This window comes from Lissotriton vulgaris, chromosome 11 (genome assembly GCF_964263255.1).
Source record: "Lissotriton vulgaris chromosome 11, aLisVul1.2, whole genome shotgun sequence".
NCBI classification, from domain to species: Eukaryota; Metazoa; Chordata; class Amphibia; order Caudata; family Salamandridae; genus Lissotriton; species Lissotriton vulgaris.
In genome coordinates, this window is record NC_141699.1 from 487,252,758 (window position 1) to 487,275,388 (window position 22,631).

The 22,631-nt window shown below is 44.2% G+C and overlaps 1 protein-coding gene across 1 annotated transcript in view; it reads left to right on the top strand.

The window, feature by feature from the left end:
* Window positions 1-22,631, top strand: part of LOXL2 (lysyl oxidase like 2) — a 445,269-nt gene that overhangs the window by 160,112 nt on the left and 262,526 nt on the right. The gene's annotated exons all lie outside the window — the stretch shown is intronic.

A 22,631-nucleotide genomic window follows, 5' to 3' on the forward strand; every position in this document is an offset into this window, starting at 1 on the left:
TCGTGAAGGTTGGTTTTGGCGGTGGTCGAGTCCTTGGTGAGGGAAAGGATCAGTTGGGTGTCATCTGCGTAGGAGATAATGTTGAGGTCGTGTTGGCGGACGACTTGTGCGAGGGGGCCATGTAGATGTTGAACAGCGTCGGGCTGAGGGAAGATCCCTGGGGTACGCCGCAGATGATGGCGGTGGCTTCCGAGCGGAAGGCACGCGCTCTGTGTTCTGCCGGGGAGGAAGGATGTAATCCAGTCCAGGGCCTTTTCTTGGACACCTGCTTCTTGGAGACGTGCTTTTAGTGTGTGGTGGCAGACTGTGTCGAAGGCGGCTAATAGGTCCAGGAGGGTGAGGGACGAAGCTTCTCCGTTGTCTAGTTGAGTCCTTATGTTGTCTGTGGCTGCGATTAGGGCTGTCTCAGTGCTGTGGTTTCTTCTGAATCCGGACCGGGATGGGTCAAGGATGTTGTTCTCCTCGAGGTAGTGGGTCAGCTGCGCGTTGATGACTTTCTCGATGACCTTTGCCGGGAACGGGAGCAGGGAGATGGGCCGGAAATTCTTGAGGTCCTTGGGATCCGCCTTGGGTTTCTTCAGGAGGTCGTTGATTTCGGCGTGCTTCCAGCTCTCCGGGAAGGTGTCAGTCTCCAGGGAGATGTTGATAATGTTCCGTAGTTGGGGGGCAATGGCAATGTCAGCTTTGTTGAAGATGTGGTATGGGCAGGGGTCTGCTGGTGATCCTGAGTGGATGGAGTTCATGGTCTTGCGTTTTTCGTTGACCGTGACTCTGGTCCAGGAGGTCCGGCGGTTGCTGTGAGTGGTGTTTGCTGGGGCGGTGGAGTCCAGTGTGGTAGGGGCAGTTGCGTTGTTGTAGCTGCAGACAGCAGGTTCAGGCATCTTCTTATCTTACTCCGGTTCAGAAGGGAATTGAAGTGGGAGCCTGGATATGCCACCTTTATGTCTGGCATAACCTAGTGGAAGCAAATGACCCAGGGCATGCCCTAGCCAATGGAGTAAAGGTTCCTGGGCTAACCCTATCCACTTTGGTCATTATCAAGATGGCAGCAGTCTTCAGTTGTACTAAAGGTGTACTCTAAGGGTTGGGGTGAATGTAGGGAGTGTACTATGGTAATCCTAGTGCCTTCCCACATCTAACACCAAAATCTAGTTTAAAGCAGTCCCTGTACCCCAAGAAACGCAGAAACAAATGTCTGGTAGAACAAAGCAGCATTCATCAGCAACCAGACAGCGAATACACAAAAAGTGTTTTGACATTCGGCTCTTGCCATTTGAAAGATGCCCTAAGTGTGAATATGTAAAACTCCGGCACACATGTTAAGCAAATCTTGACACTCAAGCAGGATTACCACTGGGATATCAACAAGAGGCCCACTGTGATTGAGGCTGATCTGGCTGGGGGCACAAAGAATGGTGCAGCCCTGAGTGTTAGCTACATCTGCTTTTGACAGGGTAGACCTCTTGGAATTTAATAAAGTTTGTGGGGCTAGCCCATGACCCTCCTATCAAGGCACAACAACATCTCCTCACAACCAAGGCCTTTTGTCCCTGTCCTCGGAATACATTCACACCTATTCAAATGATAATTATTGGCTAGCAGAAGTGGAAAAGGGAAATAAAGATTAGCTTCCAGTGACTTCAAGCAGGGAAAAGGTAACTTTTTTAAAAGTACCCTTTCCCTTAATAGTCATACAAAATTCGATTTTACCATTAAATTGGATTTTTTAATAACTATTAAAGGAGTCCTAGAAATATTTTTGGAGCTAGTTGCAAGCAGTAATTAGTAAATGTAATAATGTAACCCACTATTTTTTTGTTTCCCTACACCTGTACATTTTCATCCTCTTCAAGGCTGGCTGTATTGTGTACAAGGCCCATACATTATAAAAAAGTAAAACACATGCAGCTTATGTTTAGAACTAGGTGTAATTAAACCCTCATGTCTTGAGGACACACCAGTATATTCTACAAAATAAGGTATAGACTATTATTAAATGACATCAAAACATACCTAAATGAATGGTTGTGCAGCATTAATACCAGGAGTATAACATTGGCTCCTACAGTTCGAACCTGCCCGGGAGAGCCTACCCCTGCTCATTCAGGACCATTGTTTATCTCTCTACATATTTGTATATAGCAAAGGGCATGTTAGGTGCTTTTTGTTCAATTTTGCTTTGAGAGTGGCAATATTTATCCAGCATTGTGGTTCCTACAAAATAGATATAAAAACATATCATAAATTCCCCAAGGTGAAGCAGCCCTGCCAATTCTAAAGATGCCCTCTGTATGTATTTGACCAGTTATTAGATTATAGGTCTGCGCTGATCGCTATAGAATACTCAAAGTCTATCTTATAACATGTATTTTCTTTACCTAGGGCTTTAGAAGATCTCTGTGAGGTTATATACTTAAAAATATGCTAAGTACAAACTTAATAATAACACTAAAGTAGTGATTACAGACACAATTTCCTTTCCCACAATGTGCTCTTCTCATCTGGCTAGATTTACAATTAAATAAGCAGAGTTTCTAGCTGTCGACATAATTTTAGTATGACAGATAGCATTTCAGAAAATGAATGTCCCCTTGCTCCAAGAAGAGAAAACATCCTCTCACTCCTGAGACATTGGTAACAGTTTTGAGGATAACAGGAAGCTATTGTTTTTAAAAAAAATATGCTAGCAAAGTAGAATGTGTCTACTGTAGCCTTATAGCCCGCTGCCAAAGACTATACATGTTGTTAAAGTGCCTGAACACAAGATATGCGGCGAGGGCCTGTAACGAGGCAGAAGGCTTTTAACAACTGGTATAGGCAAAAGGGTTATAAGGATATCAGAAAATGTCACCCACTAAATGTAGAATGTTCTAAATCAAAAATGCAGAAACATAAAGACAAACATTGTAATGTTGGAGCAGAAGGCTTACACCAACTAATATAAGCCCAAAGCCACTCCATTGTCTTCAATCGAGCCCACAACAATCCAATTTTCTAATGCCTGAAAAGCTCTGCTCATATTTCCTCTCTTCCCATATAGACATGTGCAACAGGCAGTCTAATACACATGTATCCAAATCTACGTTTCTTATCTTTCATACACAACTGCCATTCCTGTTGTCTCTTCCCCTGGTTTGGCACCCATTTTGTGTTTTGTATTGTACTATACTTGCATTGATATAGTATCTTATACTATTGGCAAGGCGCTGAAACACATTAGCAGATGGGTACCACGCTACTCTGTAGGTTATGCTTGGTTAGAATGAAGTTGCTCTGTGGTGTCTCCTATAGTGGGAATGCTCTGTTGCCATGTGTGATAGCCAACGTGTTACACGTATCCTCTCATGTTGCTGAGCTCAGTTGTCCAATGAGCAAAGGACAGAGCACTTGAGATTCATTTCATTTTTGTGTCTGCTCGGAAGGGTTGTGGTTGTGAGTGTGGTCCATATTAGAAGTGTCTTGGTGTCACTTGTAATGGATAGTAAACTGATATTCTTGTGTCACTGTGATTGTGAGAGCAATTTGTGAATTTGATTGAATTTACCTTCTTCATGGAAGAAATATGTTCTGTTTATTGAAGTGGGCGTAATCCTGTGTCATCTGATGTCAAATTGGATCTGAATGTAGGTTGCGACAATTCAACATTTTCTGTTTGAGAAGAGCCAGATATTGACCCTCTCCATGAATTCCAAGTGATTTGGATGTTTCTTTTGTTTGCTGGGTGAGAATGTGATATTTTACTGCATTTACCAAAAATGTGATTCCTCTTGTCAAGGGAGATGGTAGGCCTAGGTGCCATTCTAGAGCAGAGAGTTCTGTTCTGAGAGTATCTTTGAAACTACCTGTGAGAAGTTACCATCAAGCAGGAAATTGTGGTAGCATCTCATGTTCAGAATTCTGAACATATACACTTACACTGATGCGACCGAAGGTTGGGTAAAGGGAGAATCAACCGGGCTGGCAGAACAATGTCTACAGTTCTTCACAGGGGATACAAGGGACTTGGAAGATGCTTCAGAAAGACTCAGCAGGCCAAGAAGCACTACTAAGTCCCATCATTAATATTAATCTGTATGAATAGCTCTGCAGTTACTTGCTCCAAGGGTCCTTTTCAGACCACTAGACGTTAACTAGTACCAGTGGCGTAACGTAATTTGAGGGAGCTCCCCTACAAAGGACATTGAGGGGCTCTTTCCGGACTCACTCAGCAGCTCTCAGGGCTGAGGACAGTGCTGAGGGGGGCCCCCTGAAGCTCGAGGGCTGGGGGTTCATTTGTCCCGCCACTGACCAGTACCCTAAACTGGGTTCAGCTCCACATGAGGCACTAAATTGATCTGGATTCCTCTTGATACCCATCTGGTGGCAACTTTTATATAGTATAGTATAAGAGGCTGTCCTTAATAGCCACATCAGAATCCTTGCTGTTAGACCTGGCATCTTTGGTGTGGTTTCCCCAGACTTTTCCCTCTATCTCCTGTATTTTTGACGCAGTGCTGGATTTTGTTTTTGCTGGTTTAGATGCTTAGGGCATTTTGCCACTGCTGATCAGTGTCAAAGTGCAAGTGCTCCCTGAGTACATTGTTATTGTGATTGGTAATCCATGATTGGCATATTTGTGTTACCAGGAAGTCCCTAGTAAAGTGCACTGAGTGTGCCGAGGCTGGTAATTCAAATGCTAATAGTGGGCCTGCAGCACTGACTGTGCCACCCACATGAGTAGCCCTAAAATAGTGTCTCAGGCCTGCCACTGCAGTGCCTGTAGGCAGTTGCTAACTGCCATGCTGACCTGGCCAGTGCCCACACTGGCCAGGCCTAACCCTTCCCTTTCTATTCACATTGGTCACCCCTATGGAAGGACCAAGGTACCCCCCCTGGGCATGGTGCAGTGTATGTGAAAGGTAGAGCATGTACTAGTGTGTTTGACATGCTCTGGTAGTGGATTACAGCCATTTTCGTTTTATCACTAGTGAGAGGGCTATCCTGCCCATATGCTATAGTGGGGAATGCAGTGTATAATGTTTACCTGAATATCTTCCCATTGGAGCAAGATAGAAAATTAAAGTCTGGTATCCCTGAACTCAGAATTTAATAACCTATCTTTTAGGCAGGATGGTTTTTAAATCATGTGTTTGAGAACAGCACTTTTAGAAAGTGGTTGTTCTCTTGTCTGACCTTTCTGTGTGCCTTGGCCTGTTTGTGAATTGACTGTCTGGTTTGTGAGTGACAGGGGCTGGGGAGCCCCTAGGAGGCTGGATGAGTCAGCCCTAGGCTTAATAGCTGCACCTGCATCATGAGTGGTGGGAGGGGTTAGTACCTGGGCCTGAATAGGGTTGTACCTGCCTTCCACAATGCTGGCTCCACCTCCTGCTGGGCTGCTGACACCCCTGCCCCTCTCTCTGAAAGGAAAGGAGAAGTCAGGAAAACAAAGTGCTCCAGGACTGACCAAAACTGGTTCTGACTAAGCCAAGGCCTCTATGCCTCCAGAGAACAAAAGAAAGACTGGTATAAAAAGGGCTACCCAGACTACAGAAAATTAGATCATCCTGCAATCAAGAAGGAACCTCTGCCAAGGAGAACGCTGGAAGACTGAAGAAGAAGGACTGTCCTGCTGTGTGCTTGTGGACTGACCTGCAGTTGCTTTGCTGCCAAGGAGAGGGGAAGGACTTTGCTGTGTGCTGTGTCCCCTTGCTTGAAGAGATCTCCAAGGGCCTGAGGAGAGCTGGCCTCCTGTTAAGAAGTCCCAGGAACAAAAGGACTTCACCCCAGCTTCCCCCTGAACTCTGCTGGATGAATTCTGCCCTTCTTAGAGTGCTTGATCAATTTGTGGGGCCTCTGGAAGTTGTGCCTGCTGTTTGGGGAGCTGGACAAGAAGAAAAGAAGAAGATCTGCAATTTTTACGCATCGCTCGCTTGTGGAGCGCATCGTCAACAGTGCGAGAAATCGCCTCCCCGGGGTCTCAGAAGTGACGCATTGCTTGTTTTTTGCTGCTGCAGTTGCCGCTTGGAACTTTTGTCGCATCTAAAGGTACTTTGGGATAAACGTGACGCAACTGTGGATTATTTTGACGCAAACCCTAGAACTCTTCATATTCTTGAACTGTGTATGTTGGATTTTTGTCGTTTTGTTCTTGTGTAGTTTAGATAAAAATCCCTTATTTTTCTAAACTGGTGTGGGGTCCATATGTGGTTTTCACTGTGTTACAGTGAGTGTTGGTACAAATACTTTACACATTGCCTTTGATAAGCCTGTCTGCTCGTACCAAGGGGGTGAGCAAGGGTTATCTAAAGAGTGTATCCCCCTTGCCATGACTAGATGCAAGGGTCTCTATTTGGACATTGGTACCTACCTCTGCCAACTAGAGACCCCCAGATCTAACAATTGCCTTTGAAAGTCGGCTTGCAGAATTGGGCAAACGCCCAAGGATTGGTCCTACTTGTGGTTATCAGGCTACGTTTGCCTAGATTTTTAGAAAGACTCCACAGATTAATTCTCACATAGTTTTTAGCTTAATCAGATTAAATGTATGCATATAGTTAGGTTGCTCGTCTATGTGTCTGGCTTAATTGTTTTTATGCACTTTTCACAATATAATATGTTTTATAAGCCACTTTGCAAATTTGTTTTAAGCATTTTAAGGTGTTAACCCTGTCATAGTGTAGCACAGTGAGCTCTGTAATCAATCTAGCGTAGCACCCCATGAGCCCCTTGCTCCTGGGAATCGGAATAACATAAGGGAGGGCCCTCTCTCAGGTGCATCATAACCAATGTGCCCATGCGGTACGCAGTATTAAAAGGGCTACAGGTTACGTAGCTATAGTCCGCCCTGGTCACTTGGCCTTTAACTTATTCTCCCTATATTGTAATCTATGGAGGAACTTTGCAACTGATTTTAAGATACCTTTGGCTATAGCACTGAGAGAGGTTTTGCTATATTGAAAGGTATTTTTATGAGATACCCTTTGCTTTATTTTGCTCACCCTGGTGATTGTCGTAATGATTTTATTTATTAGTGCAAATTAATATTTATTTGATTTTTATTTTTTATCTGAAGAGTTTTATATAGCACTGGCTAGACCTGGAGGTATCAGAGCGCTTTACATGAGAACAGATTGTACATAGTCAAATCAGTTACAATAGCATACAATAGAAACAGATACGAGTCAATAAGAGCATGAGGATGGGTGGGGGGAGGAATGAGACATGGGTGTAGGGGGAAAAAAGCAAAACAGACAAAGTCAGTCAGGGCTGGAAGGGCTGGAAGGGGGAGGAGGCAGCAACAGGATCAAGAAGGGAGGAGGTAGGGGAGGGAAAGGAGACACAGCAGAGAGACGAGGAAAAACAATGTCCAATGTCCGGCTGGGTAGGTGACGGCTATGGGGGTAAAACCAAAGTTGATCTCCTCTAAAGCTGACTAAACAGCTCCACCGGGCATCAGCCATGTTGCTCGAGCTCAGTGGTCAGTACAACATAAAAGGTTTTCACCTAGGGGGCATCTGACTGGCAGGCCTGGACTGGCGGTTGCGGGCACCGGGCAATCCCCCGGTGGGCCGCATGGTTGGGGGCCGGTTTTGGCCCCCTGGGGGCCGTTTTTGTTACAGGGCCGTTATGCTGCAAAAACGGCCCTGTAACAAAAACGGCCCTGGCACAGAGCGCGGCGGGGGGGGAGGAGGTGGCCGGCCGAGAACTTTGCCAGGGCCGGTTCTGGTTCCAAATCCGGCCCTGCTGACTGGGTGGAAGCCCATGTAAAGGTCGGTCAGAGAGTAGGTTATATGGTTGATTAGGCTGTTACCCTCTTAAGGCAGCTATTCTATCAATTCTTTTAAGAATTGGCCAATTTTCTGTCAATAGCTGTCTGGATCTGCTGGATCTAAGTTGTTTTTCTTGAGTGGTCTTATGTAAGAGGTCTTCATGACGAGGAGAAGATGAGCTAAGATAGACACTTATATCTAGAATCACTAATGTCGATAAAATGGCAAACCAGAACAGGAGCACTCAATACGGATGGAAGGATTATAGACACCCTTACTGAAGAGATGTTGTTCCTCTTTCATATCAAAAGAGGCTCAAGAGTGCTGCTTTTAGGGTAAAGCTGAAAACTCTACTAACGGTTGCACCCTAGACGATACCTAAGGTTTCACTATTCCATGTATTAGTAGCTAATCCAGGTAATTATTTCTATGCAATCTTGTACTGGTTGACTCTTTAATTTCACTCTCATTAGGCAATCAGCAGACCTGCCTGCCAAAGCTAAATTGACTTGTTTAAAAATAATGTAATACCCCCTAATGGGTACAGAAGAAAGACTGGACTGGGGAAATAAAAGCATGCGTGGCAAAAATGATCAGACCAGCCCTGCTCCCTTCTTTTCCTCCCTTTATTTCTCTGTTTCCATCCATCCATTCTCTCTCCCTCCTTGACTCCATCTCTATCTTGAAACCTGCTGCAACTAACCTTGGGTAACTTGAGAAAGTGACAGAGGCAGAAGAAGCGACCCTGGGCTTTCAAAACCTTCTCCAGTGTTTCCAGTCAACTGGGGACATGCCCAATGAAATAAAAGGACAGTGCAGCACAAGACAGAAGTAACTAAACTGCATGAATACTGTGTACTTGAATTTACATGGAGGTTCCCTTAAACAACGATAATGAGTCGAACTATCTAAATTAAGTCTATAATTCTGCCCTTACTGAAGATCTAGTAATTCTAGTACATTATCTCATCTAAATGGCCAGCAGTCTCCGCTCTAGCATATGTAGAGGAGCACCACAAAGAAATGGACAATGATCCCCTCAGTGGACTTAAAACCAGAGAGTACCTTTGGTCCACTTTAGATCAACGACCTAGTCAAAGTTAACAATGTTTGCATGTTAGTAGGCACACCTTATTCTAGTCCTGGGATTTCTACAATACTGTGCATTCCTGGAGGAATAGTTCTGGGTCCCTTCAAATAAACTAATGGGTCTAAAATTCAGCATTACTTGAGGCTTTGTTTAGATTTAGGCATTAATATGGTATAGCCTATATAGGCCAAAAATCTACAGGTGCTCCGTCATCCCAAGTGTTAGATTCCCAAATCGTTTAGAGATGGGGGAACAGTTGTAGCTGTTTCTTCTCTCAGAAACACTGCCCCTTCCTCCTATTACTGGGGAGAATTGCTTCTATGTTAGATCTCGTTAAGGGCACATATCTCATTTAGAGGTCTGTAGACCACTTTTTAAGTTTTTCAGATTTAAACCCCTCCTTTGGGGGTTTATCTCTGGAAAACAAAAACACATTACCATCCGTTCCACGATCCTCCACAAGCAGCCAAATGCCAGTCTTTATATTTTTTTACTGAAAGTACTCCCACCAAAAATACTTTTACCAAAATATCACTTCCAAAGAGGAAGGGGACTCTACATTATTTATTTATTTATTTATTTACTTTCTTATATAGCGCAGGAATTCGACCCCCGAAGGGGTATCTCCGCGCTTGCGTTCTTACCATAAGCTGCACTAAACAAGGATAACCAGGCAGAAATACTGGAAAGACTACCAGGTCAGAAAAAAATGAGTCTTTAGGCATTTCCTAAATGCAGTCAAACTAGAATTTAGCCTAAGGGTGAGGGGCAAGGAGTTCCAGAGAATAGGGCCTTTATAAGATAGAGCTCGGCCTCCCTGTCTTTCCTTTTTGATCCTAGGTACTTGGAGCAGAGCTTGACTCTTAGAGCGCAAAGAGCGACCTGGCTCATAGAGTTTGAATATTTCGGATAGGTATCTGGGACCACCTCCAAACAGGCATTTATGAATAATGCAACACATCTTAAATTTCACCTTCTGGCGAATGGGTAGCCAGTGTAACTTGTTTAGCAAAGGGCGGGATGAAGATCTGGCTGGGACATTTAGAATCAGCCTGGCAGCTGTGTTCTGAGCTACTTGTAGCCTGCCTAACTGTTCCTCATTGGCGGAAATGAGCAGCCCATTGCAATAATCAAGCCTGCTAATTACCAATGTCTGTACTAAAGTTTTTCTGTGACTATCTGCTAAATAGGGAAATACCCTCCTCAATAGTCCAATGACCCTCAGACAGGATCCTGTTACCTGGGTAGCATGATCTTTAAGTACTAGAGACCGATCAAGCTTGACCCCAAGATTTTTCACTGTCTCCTTTGGACATGGGGCAAGGCCTAAGTCAGGAGGCCACCACTCAGGTGACCAGAGGAGCGGGGCATCTCAGAAGAGCATGACCTCCGTCTTGCCCACATTGCACTGTAGACAATTGGAGGTCATCCAGGTGGATATGGCTCTCATTCCTGCAGCAAAGGAGCTTTTAACTACTGGTGTCATGGTCTGGAAAGGGAACAAAAGCTCGGTGTCGTCAGCGTAGGATATTGGTGTGAATCCATACTCTCTCACAATTTCAGCCAAGGGGGCCACATACACATTAAACAATGTGGGGCTTAAACATGAGCCCTGTGGAACCCCCTTGGTGAGCTCCCTAGAGATGGAAAAGTGGGAGCCTAACCGAACACTTTGTGAGCGGCCAGTGATGAAACTCTCTAGCCATAATAAGGCCACTCCGTCGATCCCTACCCTCTTCAGACGACTGATAAGAATATCGTGTGACACTGTGTCGAAGGCAGCGGGCCGATGGCCCTCTAAAACGAGAACCATTGAACATGTTATCTAGGTAGAAGGGTGTAATGCTGTGTATTTTCATTGTTTCCTTTCTATCTGCTACTTTTGACTGCCTCAGAGCACAGACGTCAGCAGGATTTGAGCCTATGATTTGTAATTTATATATTCAGCTTTACATGAGGCATATTACCCAGTGAGCTATCTATGCTATATTTGTTGTTTGCTTTCTGTTCTGGACCAGGCTGGTCACTGAAATTTTATTTTGTTCTTTGCTTTTTTGAAAAAGCAATTAATTTTCTGTTGAAAGACATTGTGAAGCTTTCACAAAGCATTTCGAAGCTGCATAGTGTGCAAGTCAGCTAGGTAGTGCACGACAGTGGAACACAGTTAAGGCTATTTGTAGTTTGACACTTTCGAAGAATCATTTCTTGGTCTCTGCCAAGATGCAGAGCCGCCTCTGCCAGCTGGTCACGGGTGAGGAGAGTGCGTGCGCTGTTCTATGTTTGGTGGCATGAAAGAAAGCCAGGAAATAGCTGAAAGAGAGTTGTATTTACATAAACGTATCACTGACGTTAAGAGCTGCTGAATGATTAATACTGCGGCATTCCTCCTAAAATGTAAACTGTCTGAATGCCCAGACGCTGCCGCCATAATAATGTCATGTAAATGGAAAAAGATACGGGCATACATTTTTTAATGTAATGCAATGTTCGGATGTTTAGCGCCCCAGACAAAGTGATATGTCGCCACCACCTTTCATGGTAATAGCACAATATTTAAGATTTTTAGGGACAATCTGGTGCCACCTAACACGGCACGCCCCTAGCAGATGCCATTTGCATTCTTGTTGCACTGCCCACACCCTCATCTTTATAACAGCCTTTTATATTGTACTGAAAAATCCTTAGTGGTGGATGTGTTAGTCAGTTATATGAGGAGGATAGTGGAGGTATATAAGAGGGGAAAAAAGGTTTGCATTTATGTAGCGCTTGCTGCCCTTGATGGGGTGCTGAAGCACTTTTTTGGCAAGTAGCACACTACTTCTGAACCCATAAAAGATTAGTGGTGAATTAGTATAGTGAAAATATGAATGTAATTTGAGTGGTGGATATGTTAGTCTGTTATTTGGATTGAGAAGGATAGTGGAGAGATGGAGAAGGGAAAAAGGTTAGCATTTATATAGCGCTTGCTACGTCTGATGGGGTGTTGAAGTGCTTTTTTGGCAAGTAGCACACTACTTCTGAACCCATAAATGATTAGTGGTGAATTAGTATAGAGAAATATGAATTTAATATGAGTGGCAGATATGTTAGTCTGTTATTTGGATTGAGAAAGAATAGTGGATGGATACAAGGGAAGGATTTAGATTTTTAGTTTTTTTGTTTTGGAGGTCATAGCAGAAGAAGGAGGCTTGGGATGATTTAAAGGGAGGTGGAGGTGAATGAGTAAAAGCGAGGTGGAGGGGGAAGAGTCAGAGGAAAGGTTTAGTAAGGCTTGTTTTGGGGGATCGGAATAGTAAAAAGAGGTATGAGATGATGCAAGGAGGGGTGTAGTAGAGAAGAGTCTTGTAAGGGTTATTTTGGGGATCATAGTAGTGGTATGGTGTTTGGGACGAAGGAGAGAGTGGAGGTAATGGATATATTGAAAAGTGATGTGCCACTCGTATGCAATTATGTCATATGAAAACATCAACACTGCCGTATACACACATCTGCACCTATTTAAAACTTAATTAGACAAATCTTGTCCCTTTTTAAACACTTCTGCCTGTCTTTTTGCAGAGCAGTTTGCCTGAAAGTCATGATTGACATTGTTGGGAATAACTCAAAAGAAGGCTCATTATCCGTTTCCATCCACTTTTGCATTTAAAACTATGTATAGACAGAAGAACAGGTGGTTTTCTTTCTGTATTTATGTGGCAAAAGTGGCAAAAATGGAAAACAGCTGGGCTTAGTCATAGCTGAAAACAGAGATTTTACCACAGAATAAGGATTATTTGTCAAATATTCCAGCACTGATATGAATAAGGCACCCCTGGGTGTTACAGATATTTTTTATGAAAATGTAAGTGCTGATGGACAGACACTAAAAATTGTCTGTTAACTAGGAAGAAACTGATGGCTACTTTCAGTGTTTCTGTGATAACAGAATTTGTCAATCTATATGTCCTGTTAGATGACTTTGGCTTAAGTAAGGCGTGAGTTAACAGATGGGCAGTGGTTCATATCCTTCAACATGTGAAGAACAGTAAGAAAATATCTTGCCCATGTGGTCTTACCTTTCTGGGTCTTTTAGAGCTAGTTTCACTTTTTTGCCTCCACCCATCATACTGGAAAGCATAATCACTCATTTTATGAATAAAAAACCCCATTGATACATTTTCTCTGCTTCTACAGTGTGTGTATCCCAAAGATATTTCAATGATTCGGTAATTTAATCCTCTCAAAACTCTCATTCAAGTTTAACTCTTTATATCTCCTTTCAAATGGGAGCAAGCCAGATGAACATTGGGTGTGTATGACATGGTTGTTGTAGCTGCTTTGAGGTTGAATTCGTACAACAAAGGAAGATGCTTAGAGAACAGGGCAAGTTCCTGAAACACACTGATAACCTCAATTAGAGAAAGTTAGGACATTCATGGTAATATGATTCCAGTAATTATCAAAAGTTTCAATCATTATACTGCTACAGAAGTAGCTTTAAATGGGGAATAACATGCGGAAACTGTGTTTTCCATATGTATTGCAGAGTTACCACCAGATTTGTGCTGATAGTGACAAGTGCAGATTTCCCAAGCACTAAAGTTATATTATTAAGGTATTTGATTTGGTGGTACTATATTTCCTTACATTGGAAAATCGTTCTAAAATGCACAGACATCCACTTACTGCACATCTGACTTAATTGTTTTACACTTTCAAGAATCTCTCAGTGAGGAAATATAAATTTTATGGTCAAGAAATGTTCCCTAACGTGTACCCCACCGTCTCCATGTACGAGTTTAAAGTGCATGTAACTTCCCTCCTGTGCCAGCTATAAAGACGCAAATACATTTGCGTCTAACGTTAACATGTCCTCTTTCAGACCCGCCATGAACGGGTTGAATATTCAGTTCCTAAGTATGCTATGCCAACGTCTTTTTGTGGTATACTTTACACGTTTTTCAGCTCTGGCGAAGCAGGCCCCGAATTCTGCCATCGAGCCTTTTTCTGTCTTTTGACTCTGAACGCCTCAGCCTGGGCTGCCTCTGTACCCGTGACCTCTGCCTTACTCCCTGCGCGGCCCTCGGCGCTTAGCACAGCCTGCTGCCTGCCAAGACTGTATTCAACCTTCGCATTATCTGTTCCGCTCCTCGAAAATGCATTCCTGCCTACTAGTTTAAGTAAACATCCCCCCAGCTGCAGAGCAAAGGGCCCGGCCTCACTGTCTCCGTGCAAGTAATTCATAGCCTCTGTTACCATGGAAGGCCCATGCCCCCACGCTTCTCATGCAGACACTTAGACGCTTATACACGCACTCACAGTCAGTATAGAATAGCTTCTGCCCCAGAGACCTTCCCTTCTAGATAATATGGTTCCTAAACATCAGATATCAGATATGATAGTGGTACAAGTTGATCTGACATGCCAGACTTCTGTCTCTTTCCGCTAGTGTAAATGTCAAGTCTCCTGCACCCTCCAGTCATACGTCATGCACACGTCATGCAGCTGCGCACGCATCCAGGCCTCAGATTTCTGCTGACATTGCAAGATTCTGCTTTTGTTGCCACCCACTTATGACACTTACATGTGACGTTTCTAGCACACACCTCTATGTTCACGCCTAGTTCACGCCTTCTAATTACGTATCACTACCACGTGTGTGTTTTATCTTGTTTCTCTCAGCTGTTACGCCTACTGTATTGGTTTCTATAATATGATTTAAGTATATAAGCTATGTATTGTCAATAAAATATTGCTCTATCCCTTCCTGCACCCCTGTGGTGGCAGGAATACGATATCCGGTCTGGTACCATTCCTTTTTAAGGAATAAAACCCCTAAGAACTCTAACACCACGGACTCTGTCTCTTTCTTTCCGATTGAGTTATTATTGATTAAGTACTTACCTGCATAGAAATTAAGACAGTAAATCAAATATTTACCACATTATTTTGGCGCCCGAACAGGGACCCCTCCCCCACCTCACGCGCCGGTTGGTGCGTTGCAAGCTTTGCCCCCTGCCATCAGTCAAGACGGAACTACGCGTACCCGCAGGATTTCCTGTATCTCCCTCTGGCCCACGGAGGTGACGGAGACTGCGATCAGCACCCAGACGAGGCGGTGAGGAGTGCGGAGGATCCCGACCAGAGCCTAGCCGAAAGAAGCAAGGTCCGAGGTGTCAAGAGGCCCACCAGTTTTCCGAAGTATCAACGTGTCGAGTCGAGTCCGGTCCAGTCCAGTCGAGTTTTCCGAGGCCTTCTGTTTCCGTGCTTCCCGGTGAGTACCATTGCTGGGACGTATCTAGACGGGTGCATTATTATGTATCCGGTAAAGACGGGTTTGGGTACACAAACGCGGTCTGCACTGTTTTAGACAGTGTATCTGTACTGTTTAGCAGTATATCCGTTATTCAAGTTCTTGCACTGTCTTCGACAGTGTATCTGTGCTGTTTAGCAGTACATCTGGTTCCGAGGGTAGAGATATATGTTCAAAATGTTCTCTCATGTGATTAATATCGTGGTATGAGTGATTGTTTAATGTGCATTATTGTGTTTTTGTATAACTAATTGTGTTCAGAGTTCAGTAGCAAGGATTGAGTATCCAGTATTAAGTAGACAAGATGCCGTTTTTCAATAAGTTAAAGCAGATAGGAACTAGGAAAGGGATGCTAGAGGAAGAAATTCCTATCCCCCCTAGGGACACGCCTGGAAATTACATGTACCACAAGCATGGCATAGACGCCATACTGTATCTAGATTTATGGGCCGATTATACTAAGCACCTAGAAGAAAAACACAGGTGGCCCGCTACAGGAACATGGGATGGCGAGTGCATCCTGAAAATAGAAGAAACACTATGGAGAAAGAAAGCCAGACAATCACAGAAAGATGCCATAGAGTTATGGCGTAAAGAATCACATAAACGAGCCGAAAAAGAACTCCGAAGAGAAGATAGACTTAGAGAAGCGCCGGATAGAGTCCGAGAAAACGAATTAGTTAATGAAGGGATCCGAGTAAAAGCCGAACAAGTAGACCGTGCACAAAACAATCTTGTAAATGGCATGTACTTAGTGGCCGAGGGTTCGCCTGAAGCCAATTCAGAAATACCGAAAAATCTGCCGCCACCATTGGTTCCAACTAAAGTAAACCACAGGACTACTAAAGACATATTCCTGGCTTCATATCTAGATGATGTAGCGCCCGCTTACACCAACCCACCTGCCCGTGTACCGCCTACAGACGGTGATGGAGGTGGCAACCCGCCTCCAGACCATATTCCACCATTACCGCAACAGAGTTCCCCCGTTCGACAGCCTGCCCCTCCACCCCCACCACTTCCCCCACCTCAGGTTAAGATACCAAATCCATTGTTGCTTGATCCTACTAAGAGACCAGTTCAAGTACATATACAGACTCCACAGAGGGATAACGCCCAAGCCTCTGCCTCAGGAGGTGCAACAGGGGGTTACCAAACCCCGCCAGCAACACACAGATTACACCTTAGGGACATGCAGAAGCACCCTATGCTCCAATCACCCCGTCTCGACATACTCAAAGAACAGCTCCCAGTTTGCAGATATGACCCAGTACCCGGTAAAGACGACAGAATGTTGATAGCATCACTACGTTTGCGGCAAGCTACAGATTATCTAGTGTTATTCCCAGATATGTCTGATCATCTAGATAGAATATATCATTTTGTCCAGACTGGGGAAAACCCTGAAAGTATTAAGGAGGCCCTGGCACATCAGAAAGTTGACACTCAAGCATATGTATTACGTTTTTTCATAAATTGCTTAATAAGAGACCGAGACAGGCCTGGGGTAGACCAGGGTGAAATGGAAGCCCTAAACAAGTGGGGTCAAAATATAGCCGAAGGAAAGCATGATAGACAGAATTGCATATCTAGCATGTGCAAGAAAATAAGAAAAGCAGTAATAGAAATACACGAAAAAGAAAAAGAAAATGGCTCCTCCGAGGAGGAGGAAGGACCTGAAGAACCAGAAACGACTACAGATACGATAGCGTATGTAGGTAAGGGAACTTACCTTAGGAAAGGCATTCGCCCAGAAAGCAAGAGAGTTTTTCTCTCCGGCATATCAAAACCGAATTCTTCTGAATATCTGTTTCAAGACACTGATAGAATGCTTCAAGAACGAATGGGGTACCATGTACTCAATTCTATGGATGAACAAGAACTAGCCCGATCAGCAGTACTATGGGCTGACAATACTAATATATACAATGATGACACAGTAGCACAGACATTTCTGAACCTTTCCCCAGACGAGCAGAAATTAGCAGGTATATACATGATTCAGCACCTCCTCACGTTATACAGAAATCAACATTCTGATCCAGGTCCTTTACCCGATACATTAGAAGCACTACTTATGGATAGATGGAGAGGCCTAAGTACTAAGTTAATTCAAATAATTCTAGAACAACGGCACAGATATAACACTTTCTTAGGCCCACAATATGTTCCCGCTCCGGCCCCAGAAAGAAAAATGTATCATATGGAGCGTCTTCATGGCATTGAAAGGCAGAACCCATTACGAGAAGTACACCCAGTCATGGGTACCGATAATACCCTGAAACGTGTGTATGTATACACACCTCTGACCAAGTTAGAATTATTGGAGATGAAGAAACTAGTACCCTGTCATGATAAAGACCCCGCAGGTTTTCACAGAGAACTTAAGGATATGTTACTCATGGGAGATTACACCTATACTGATATTATGAAATTGTTAAAGGTTCTGTTGCCTACTGGCATCTACGAGAAACTCAAGGAAAGAGAATGGGAGGTGGGAGAGAAAAAGATTATATGGACTGAAATAGAAGACGAGGAAAGGATTCGTACCCCAGGGCTAGGCCTTGGGGAAAAAGCTAAAGCATTACCAGGTTTGATAGTACAGGTCTTGCCAAGATTATTGACAACTAAAAAGGAAGACTGGGATGCAATCTCAGCCTGTAAACAGAAACACGATGAAGATACTAGCGACTTCTATTCAAGATTCGAGAAATGTTTCATTATAAATAGTGGCCTGAAACCAAGTAGCGAGTCATACCCACACCTTTTTGTAAGTAAATTAGTAGAGAATTCTCTAACGCAAGTTAAGAATCGAGTATATAAATTCGAAAGCACATGGCAAGCAAATACGCCATCCCAGATGTTGCAAATGTTACAGTATCATCAGAACAGAATCAGAGAAGAACAGGAACATGAACAAAGACGTATGAAAGACACAAAAATGAAAATACTAGTTGCCCAGACAGCCCCGGCTGACGGTCAGAAAAAGGGTGGGACACAGACAAATAATTCAGCAGCTCCCGTTAAAGGGACATGCAACTATTGCAAGCAGCCAGGTCACTACGTACATGAATGTCCAGTCCTGAAACACAATATAGCAACAGGTAAAACTAAAGAAAGACAGCATCCGCCTAGACAAGACCAGGGCCAACAACAAACTTCGCAGAATTCACAACCGATGCATGCTTCATCACATACAGGACAGGCCGCAGCGGCATCACAGCCACAGCCCATTGCCGCGACACAGCAAGTTTCACGGCAGATGTGCCAGTATGCCCAATCAGATTACCCCGATTATCAGCGATACACATGAAACAGCCTAGAGAGGGAGGTTGGCTTGCCTCTTATTGAGATTCCTGTAGATCAAGAGGGTCCTTATGTACACAGTCAAGTATTGGGAAAAGACAGAAAGTTTTTAATTGACACAGGGGCAAGCCGCACAACGATCAGCCATGATGAAGTCCCAGGGGCACCCCTCTCAGGCTCACAGAATGTTTCCCTTGGTTTCTCAGGACAACCTATTGTAAATGAAGTATCGAAACCTGTCCCCTTAGCAGTAGGTCCATTGTCACGTGTTACAGACTTATTACTCACGAAATCATGTCCAGAAAACTTGTTAGGTATCAAAACACTGAAGGCTCTAGGAGCCGTGATATGCTGCTCTCCGGAAGGAGTTAGACTTTTCCTGCGAGACTTCAAGGGTCACTATGTATTACGAGAGTTTGATGTCAGATTGAAAAATGTACCAGAACACCTGTGGGCACAAGGCCCAACTGATGTAGGCTGCATGCACATTACACCATATCGTGTTACACTAAAGCCAGGTGTTGTTCTACCCCGAATCAGACAATACAAGTTACCACCCGATGCTGTAGTGGCTTTACTGGAAATCATTGAAGAGCTCATTGCCCAAGGAGTGGTCGTAGAGACCGACTCAAATATATGTAATTCCCCTATCATTCCGATTCTTAAACGTACTGACCCCAATGCACCGCCAGTATATCGGCTGGTGATTGATTTACGAGAACTGAATAAATGCATTGTTCCACAGTACCCTGTGGTTCCCGATATCTCATCCTTATTGACTGCCATTGATTCAGAAGCAGCGTTCTTTACTGTAATTGACCTCAAGAACGCCTTCTTCAGTGTGCCCATTGATCCAGAGAGCCAATATCTCTTCGGATTCAGTTTAAATGGACGAAGTTTCAAATTTTCACGCGCACCTCAAGGATTCACAGAAAGCCCCAGCATCTATAGCCAAGCACTGAAAAGACAACTTGATTGTATCCAAATGCCAGTTAACACTGCCTTACTGCAATACGTCGATGATCTGCTGATCACCGCACGAAGTGAGCCCGAATGTGAGCAAGCATCACTGACGGTTTTACATTTTCTGGCCGACAAGGGACACAAGGTGTCTCCTTCGAAGCTACAATTCTGTGTTCAGCAAGTTGTGTACTTGGGTCACTTGCTGTCCAAAGTGGGGAGACAGCTCACTCCTGATCGCATCCAGCTAATTGTAAATATGCCGCAACCCCAGACACAAAAGGAAGTGCGGGCCTTCATAGGCCTCACCTCGTACTGCAGACAATGGATTCCTCAGTATGCATTTCTAGCTAAACCACTCATTCAGTTGACAACACAGGAGGCAGCGACTTCGACTGCCCTCCCTTGGACTCAGGAACATACACAGGCTTTTGAGGAATTAAAGAAAGCTTTATGTCAAGCACCAGTTCTAGCAACACCATGTTACAGCAAACCGTTTACACTTTTTGTTACAGAACGTGATGGTACAGCGTTGTCTGTCCTCACACAAGATCAAGCAGGTTCACATAAGCCTTGCGCTTATTTTTCAAGTACATTGGATTCAGTAGCCCAGGCACTCCCTGCGTGCTTAAAGTCAGTTGCCGCAACAGCCCTAGCTATCAGACAGAGCGATTCAATTGTATTAGGACATCCATTGACAGTACAAGTTCCACATTCTGTAGAGGTCCTTCTAAACCGAACCCAGACTCAACACTTAACTATAGCACGACTGACAGGTTATGAATTAACGCTATTCCAGCCCCACATAGAAATCAGACGCTGTAGCATTCTAAACCCCGCAACATTGTTACCCTCCATTATGACAGATCCAGCCCCACATGATTGTATAGAGATCATTAATGCAGTAACAAAGCCCCGACGAGACTTAACAGATGTTCCATTGACAAATCCAGACCTGACACTTTACGTGGACGGTTCATGCATGAGAACAAGTACAGGAGAGTTAGTGGCCGCGTATGCAGTGACCACTGAAACTGAAGTCAAAGAAACACATCGTATTGACACACTGTCTGCTCAAGCGGCGGAGCTCATTGCTCTGACCCGAGCCTGCATACTAGCCAAGAACAGAAATGTTAACATATACACAGATTCCCGTTATGCTTTCGGAGTCGTACACGACTTCGGAGTGTTATGGCAAGAATGAGGTTTTTTGACCTCTCACGGTGCCAAGATCCAACACGGTTCCCTCATTCAAGCCCTGTTAGAAGCAATACATCTGCCTTCAGGCATATCCATCATGAAGTGTAAAGCACATACTAAAATTACAGATTCTGTTTCCCAGGGTAATGACCTGGCAGACCAAACAGCAAAACATACAGCATTGACTCACGCCCAGACAACTGATGTGACAAAGACAATAGTACCGACACAGTGTATGTCAGTTAGGGATCCCACACTAGATGTAATCGATATTCAGACACATGCCACTCCAGATGAAATCAAGAAATGGACTGAACTAGGAGGGATTCAGACAGATCAAGGATGGATGACGAAGGGAAAATCTACATGGTTTCTCCCTGACTCTATGGTTCAAGTCATAATAAATACAGCACATAGTCCAGCACACCTAGGAGAAAAAGCTATGTTAGACAGTTTACAGAATCTCTGGTACAACAAACACTTACGAGCAGCAGCAAAACAGAAAGTGCGTACTTGCATGATCTGTTGTCAGTTCAATCCAGGTAAAAGTGTCCCTGTAGAGCAAGGTGGATTTCATCCTCCCGATCACCCTTTTGAAGTCCTCCAGATGGATTATATCCAGATGGACCGTTGTCGAGGATTTAAGTATGTCCTCATAGTTGTTTGTGCACTTTCCCGTTGGACCGAAGCATATCCAGTCCCAGATTACACTGCCCCGACCACTGCCAGGCAGCTGGTTCGAGAATTCTTCCCACGGTACGGCTTGCCTCGTATCGTGTACTCAGATAACGGACAGCCGTTCTCATCCGAGCTCATGAAACAGGTTTCCCTTCTGCTAGGATATCAGTGGAGATTCCATTGTGTCCGACATCCCGAGGCCGCTGGCCTTGTAGAAAGGCATAACCAGACATTAAAAACCCGCCTTGCAAAGATCTGTAAAGAGAAAGGGGTCGACTGGATAGTCGCCCTGCCCGTTGCACTGTTTTACATGAGAATGGTCCCCCATTCGAGATCAGGGCTATCCCCGTATGAAGTGGTCTTTGGCAGACCACCGAATATGTGGGGGACGCCCATGCCTAAGAAAATTACCGATGTTGATTGTAATATGCTGACAGATTACCTTGCCTCCTTGATGTCTGCACTCCAATCATGTCGTTCACAGGTTGCCGCAGCTTTTCCCGACAACACTGATGTAAAGCCACATGATGTCCGTCCCGGCGATGCTGTGTTGATTCGCAACTTCGACAGGAAAAGTCCGCTGGAGCCCCGCTGGAAAGAGCCGAAGATCGTCCTCCTAACCACGAGGACCGCGATCAAGGTGGAAGGCCGAAAGGGGTGGATCCACACGAGTCATATTAAAAAATGCAACGAACTGCTGCCAGAGACTGACTCGTCCACCCCCTCAAAGGACTGCCTCGAATCTAGTGACTGTAAAGTTTCCAAGCAAGAGAAAACTCCCCAAGAGGAGTATCGAACAAAACTTCGATCTAGCAAGTCAGACAGTTTAATTGTTTAAGTCCTCTCCTAGGTGAATCGGTTAAATAGTTTCTGACATGTATCCCCTAGATCGAGATAGAGAGAGAGAGAGACAACTCAAGAAACGTACATACTGTAAATCACTCCGCAGTCACTGTATAGTGACATTATTGATTATGTTTTTCCTAAGTCTTTTGATTATTGTTGCTAGTATACTATTGCCAATATACTACCCTATCTTCAAGCGTGAACAATCTGTTTACAATGTAACTGCCGAACATTCCTTTAGTGAATTACCGCCTCACGAACTATCCTACAGGCTTGCGCTGCGCAACAACACATTCATTAGTATGTTACATCACTCCCATCAGACTAACAATGCTACAAACTGTTGGATATGTGGCCGACTCCCTCCCTATCAGAAATACAAGGGAGTTCTGCCTCTCTTCCCGTATCCATTCACTCACAATGGCTCCTGTGGTGCATGGTTTAGATTAATTAATTCTTTAGATTCTGATATTGCTGTTTTCGAGGGGAATTGGATTTGGGGAAACCTGAA